Raw genomic sequence first — 6,563 nt, 5'->3', positions numbered from 1 at the left:
TTGAGAAGAGTCTCCACATTTTTTTTCAAGATCCAGACTTTATTGGAGAGATATATTTGAAGGTCAAATATCACCACTAGGCTCTGTGATTTGTGAGAAACAAGAACCACGAAGAGCAATAACAAGCAGGGTTGGGACCTGTTAAAGTAAAAAGATACAGACTGAAGTCAGCCTAGCAGTGTCTGGGGGCCACCAGGTAAAAGCTTCCACATGGGGACATGTGGAATCAAACAGGATTTAACTCTTTAAGCAGCGATGTGTGGGGGCACTGATGAAGTGCTACCCATCACAGATGTCTAGTAAGGCCTGATGTCCCGAGGTGTTGGGGTTAGTCACGTAGATATATGGCCGACTGTCCACGTAAGTGGTCTTCAGTTACTTGGCCCCTATCTCCTCCAAAAACCAATTCATACCACACAGATACAGCAGGAATCACACTATTAGTGAAGATTCTTTGGTTCAGCTCAAGGTCCCAGGTAAGTAAAGCCTGTTTTATCACACAGGATATCCCAGGGGCTTAAGGATGACTTTCCAGGAGCCAGGTAGAGGCCAAACCTTTGTGGAATGTGCAATGTTTAGACAATGCAGAATGAGTTAATCCTTTATTGACAAGAGGCCATGACTCTGGCTTACTGAAGGCCCAAAGTGCTTTGCTGGTGGAATCTACTAGAAATCCACCATAGTGGGTGGGTACTGGGGGAAGCTGCTCAGGAACTTTGTTATAAAACTGCCAGGGAGAGAAGATCTGGGTGCTTCTGGACACTGTGCAAGGAAGGAGCCAGGCCCTGGAGAGGCTGCAAGCTCTCTCAGAAGCACTTGGCTGCAAAGCCACTCAAAATCAGCTGTCTTCTATGCATTATAGCAACGGGTGTTGGCGATGCTAGACTACTCATTGCAGGATCATGCACCTCAGAAGTAAATCCTTTTTCTTTAGCATCTTCTATTGACAGATCACTAAAGGCAGCCACTAAAGGCACGTTTTTGAAGGTCTAAAGGACTCAAACAATTTCAGAGTTGCAAAAAAGCAAAATAAATAAATACATACATACATAAATAAGAGAGATGTTGAATTGGAGTTGAGAAGCCATGTTTTAATAATAAGCACAGCTGCATTACAAAGGATTCTGGGAAGCATAGGGCAGTAGTGTATCTGGCTACAGTCTAACTACTAACTGAGCAGAAGAAAAATCTTCCTTTGGATAGTTTCACTATGTCACACAAAATTGCTGAGTTGGAATAGAACTGACACCAAGTCCAGTGCCACTCTTGCAATAATGGAAAAGCAGTAACTCTCCCATCGAGCTCACTGAAAAATTCACTTACAAAATTTTTGTTTAATAATTGTGTGTCAGATTTGGTTACATATTTGTCTTTTGATGAATATGAACTTACAATCACAGGCACTCAATACAACATGATTTTAAAACTATAAAGCCTTACTGTCAAATAAATATATTTGTAAAAAAGATTTAATCAAACAATTTTTATTCGTGCACGTGTGTGTGTGTGTGTGTGTGTGTGTGTGTGTGTGTGTGTGTGTGTGTGTGTGTGTGTGTGTGTGAGTGTGTGTGTATAAGCCACATGTTCGAAAGTGGCTGATGAACCAAAAGAGGCTGACCCCCACATACATATCTCTGTCTGAAGGAACAATGCTTATTTTCCATTTTCACTGAGTTAGATATTTTAAAACATTTTATTGATTCATTATATGTGTATGGGTATTTTGCCTGTATTTGTCTGTGTGCCTCTGTGTGCAGGTCAGAAGAGGAGGGTCAGATGCCTGGACCTGGAATTGTAGACAGTTGTGACCTGTCATGTGGGTACTAGGAGTTGAACCCAAGTTTTCCCAAAGAGCAGCCAGGGCTCTTAACTGCTGAGCCATCTCTCCAGATCCTCAGTTAGGAATTTCCGTTTTAGAGATAACACAAGTTAGCCAGACAGATATGTTCTGCTTTCATGGAGTTTATACTCTGTTTAAAAGAAAACAGTCAACTAATCTTGCAATGGGTGAACAATTAAGCAGTGAGGAGCTTTAAGAAGCAGTAACCATTAAAGCAGCAAACAACTGGAGATTAATCAGTGTTTTGCAAGATTCATGAAGTGTCTTCTCCTTGGGTGAGGTGTGGTTGCGTGGACTTTATGGAGGTCAGAGGTCAGGGACAGAGGGAAGCAGGAAGCAGACAGCTACAGTTACATTGTTACAGTGAGCATGTAACAATGATCTAAGTCAGAATATGGACCATCACCCTTTAGCCCTGTTATGGCTTTCTGATTTCTATTAATATAGCTTAATTTTGCTACTTAAGACTTCACGTAAATAGAAATATACAATATTGTTTGCCATTTACATGTTTTCAACTTACTCTATTTTTAAGATCACAGGGGTGCAGGGGGTGCAGTTCACATTGTATAAAAAATAAAAAACAAATCACTCAGTACATTATGGGAAAGAGGTTGGGGTGGGGCAAGAGTGGAGGAGATGAGACCTACTAAGTGCTGGAAACAACAGTCTGGGTGGGCTGAGATACGCAGCTGATGGCAGAGACAGGTCTGAGAGAGACTCAGGAGGTAAAATTGACAGGAGTCGTTACTGTTGTTTGATCTTGGTGGTTGTTGACATTTGGCTTCATTTTGTGGTACATTTATCCCCAGCAAATGTGACTCCTTAAACATGTTCTATGGAATAGCATGCCATCATTAAAAATGTACAGTAAACATTTCTAAATCTTTACATGTATGTATATGGCATGTATTATGTGTGTGCATAGGGGCACAAGTGTGTCACAGCACATATGTGGAGATCAAAGGACAACCTTGAGTGTTAGTCCAAACTTCCATCTTGCTTGATACTAATACTGTCCACTCCCATGCCCTGGATTTTATGTCAGACAAGCTAGCCTATGGACTTCCAGAGATTACAGGTGAAAGTGATTCCACAGCCGATTTCTCATGGTCTCTGGGGACTTGAACTCACGATTGTATGAGCGCTTTACCCACTGAGCCATCTCCTCAACTATATTTTTTGATAAGAAATAGTTTAAAGTATTTTATTTAAGAAACAAGTTACAAGAGTTATACAATGTAGTAATGGATAATTTTGCATTTTAAAAAGTTAATTAACAATCTGAGCAGTGGTAATGAACACCTTCTATACCAGCACTTGGGAGGCAGAGGCAGGCAGATCTCTGTGAGTTCAAGGCCAGCCTGATCTACAGAGCAAGTTTCAGGACAGCCAGGGCTGCACAGAGAAACCCTGTCTCAAAACAAAAACAAAAACAAAAACAAGTTAATTTATCAGTCAATTACTCAGTGTGCATGTGTGTAGGTAAACACATTCCATAGCACACAAGTAGAAGACACTGGACAAGTTGGGGACTTGATTCTCTCCTACCAGGTGGGTTTTAAGAATTAAACTCTGATCATCAGCAAATGTTTTTCCTCCCTGGCCATCTTGCCAGCCCAACTTTGTGTATTTTAAAGATAGTGTGGAGAAAGAAGTGGGCTGGTGTTAAACATGATCTCTGGCTTGAAATTTTCAAAGCAGTTTGACATTTTGGCTATAGAGCTTTTAAATTTTCCACAAAGAACGTTTGCTAATTATAAATACGAAGAAGGTAATTAACAAACATTTAATGTTCCAAAATAGGAATGCGCTTTAAAAACATAAAACAAGAATAAACAGAACCCCAAAGGGGTGGGAAGGTTCTAGCAACAGTACCCTGCTCCTTCCTCCAGAAAGGCTTTTTACTCTATGAACTTGTGGGCATGGGCAAGGATCCTACCAACTCATTCAGAAGTTGTGCCTGGAGGCAGCAGGATGTGCAAGAGGCTGAGTTGAGTTCAAGCCAAGGTTTTGAAATCCATGGGGCTTCCCCTGGCCCTAACTCAACTCCGAATTCCAGCCGTGCTGAGCTGTTATCTGCCATCTCATGGAACGTCTTGTGCCAGTCCACCCAGACTGTTCTTACTGCTTCAGTTTCAGCCCTCTTCAAATTAGAAACACCGGAAGAGTGGAGCCTGCCTTCCTATAGGAGATGCTTCCTGGTACCCTCCCCTCCCTCCCCTCCCTCCCTCCCTCCCTCCCTCCTCCCTCCCTCCCTCCCTCCTTCCCTCTCTCCCCTGCTCCTAGTTTCCCAGTCTCCATTACTGACTCTCGTTTTCCCCATGTCTTAGTTGTGGGTTGTCGGAAGGCACAGCTCCTCTCTCTCTGCTTGTTCCCCCAGTGCTCCCACCCAGTATCAGCTCTTCAGGCTCCCATACACACTTCTGATTCCCATCTCCACCTGGAGGTCCTCCCTCAACTCCATCCCAGTTGATGTCCCCCGTCCGATCGTTTTTTTTCTAATGTAGTACCTTATGTGTATGACTGTCTTGCTTGTGTGAATGTGTTATGTATGTGCACTGTGTGCATGCCCTGTGCCCTCAACCCCGGGGTCTCTGGACTGGAGTTACAGACAGTTGCTAGGCACCAGGTGGGTGCTAGGAATTGAACTCAGGTGCTCTGTGAGTGCAATCAGTGCTCATCACCACTGAGCCATCTCTCCAGTTTGCCCAGCTGATTGCTAAGGGTGGTATAAGTTAAATATGGCCTGGGTGGAGACCCACTTTTCCCCAGCCACAAATCCTTTCTCCTCAGATTTCTTTCCGAGTTTCAGTTCACAGCAACTTCAACCTTCTTCAGCCCCAAACCTTGGAGCTGTAATTAAATCCCCTTTATCCCAACAACCGTCCCCAAATTATTGGCTCCAATGTAAACCTGGAACCGGGTATGCCTCCCACTGCCTGTTGTCTGCATTCTGCAGGGGCAGGTTTGGTTTTCTTGTTTCCTTCCTTGGCCTCTCCCACCCCTTTCAACTTGAGAAGTCAAAAGACTACTTCTTGAAGTAAACATCTGATGAGGTCACTTCTGAGCTCAGATAACTAACAGCTAGCCAAGAACAAAGCAACTCCTGGTGTTCTGAATGTCTGTGCTGCCCTCGGAGGCAACACTCTTTATCTCTCACTGTGGCCCACAGCTCCCACCGGGCAATTCAGTCGGTGCCCTTCCACAATATCCCAGCCAGCTTCACTCTCCGGCACTAGTTCAAGTCTTTGCTCAACCATGAGGCCTTCCTTGACCTCAAGGTTTAAAGCTGTGGCCCTCCACTCCACCCTCACTGTCTCCTCCAACCCCTTCCCACAGTGGTTAACATCTTCTGACAAATGCTAGCATGTGCTTATCCTTTGGTTTTTTTTTTTGTTGTTGTTTGTTTTTTTTTTTTTGTTTTTTGTTTTTTCTTGTTTTGGTCCATTTGCCACATAAGGTCCTGAGCATAAAGATTTGTATTTACATCCCTTCAGCTTTACACCGAAGAGTAGCACCTGCCACGTAATGGGGGAAGTGCTTCTGTGTATGTGTTTGTCTTACTGGATGATAAATAAAGTACTGTTTAGCCAATGAGGCAGCAAGTTAGGCAGGACTAGGAGTCGAGTTAGGCCTCGGGCGGTTTTTGGCGGAAAGATTTATCGTATCAGCCATGGAATGCTGCTACTTAGCAGATGCTGCCAGTGTGTTGTGTGTTCTAGTTTCATCTAGAGAGATGTTCTGTCAGTGGCTTTGAGAGTAGCCTGGGTGGGCTCCATTGTGATTCTCTCATACCAGTGTCTTTCACATAATTGGTAAGCTGCACATTCCTGAGAGATGGAAACAGATGCATCCCCCTTCACTATGGAAACAGGACCATCCGGGAGAGGGCTAGGCAGTGCTTAAAGGGCTACACGGCAGACACCACGGCTGCCCTGAGACCACCTGAGTGAGCTTCACCTGCCAACAGGTCCCAGCACACAATCCTGCACCTTTCCCCTTGTTCCTGACAGAGTACAGAAGGAGCGAATATCCCAGGGTTAACATTCAACTAGTAGGGGTAAAGGCTAGCAGGTAACTAACTGCATCCAGTCAAGATGGTCAGAACAAGATGTTGGAACAGTGTTTGAGTATGAGCTGGGAGGTGGGGCAATAAACATTCTCAGGGTCATCTTGAGTATTACCGTGCCACAAAGCAACCTTTAATTTGAAACTGCTATTTCTAACCTTTAGCAGTGACTGCATCCAGTGGGCAATCAGTGGTTGCGTAGACAAGGATGTATGCTTGGAGAACTGTGCTTTATAAAGGTGAGGCACACAGCTGGGGCCAGAGCCCACAGGTCCAGCCTCCCAGAGTCGAGTCTGATTTCTACGGTAGCCACTGTGAACATCCTGAAGAGAATAATTTTGGAGGCCAAGAGCCATATTTTCAGATTTGATTTCAACCAAGTGTTCCCATTTAAGACAGCATGCCAAAAAAGATAATGGAGACTTAAAAAAAAAAGTGCTCTGCAAACTGTAAAGCGCTACCAAATGGTTAGCTATCTGAGGATCACTGCCAAGGTCAACAAATTGAAGCCTGGGTGTAGAGCCAGCTCTTCAATTGGAAGGGCTATGGAAAGCCCAGACAGGGTCTGTGTATTTGCCGGAACCAGGACACAACTGCCTGTCTGTGTCCCACCATGGATCCCTCCGTCTATGTGAAGCACAAATGCACTTA

Source organism: Cricetulus griseus, chromosome 4 (assembly GCF_003668045.3).
Source record: "Cricetulus griseus strain 17A/GY chromosome 4, alternate assembly CriGri-PICRH-1.0, whole genome shotgun sequence".
NCBI classification, from domain to species: domain Eukaryota; kingdom Metazoa; phylum Chordata; class Mammalia; order Rodentia; family Cricetidae; genus Cricetulus; species Cricetulus griseus.
This window is presented reverse-complemented; position numbering follows the sequence as displayed.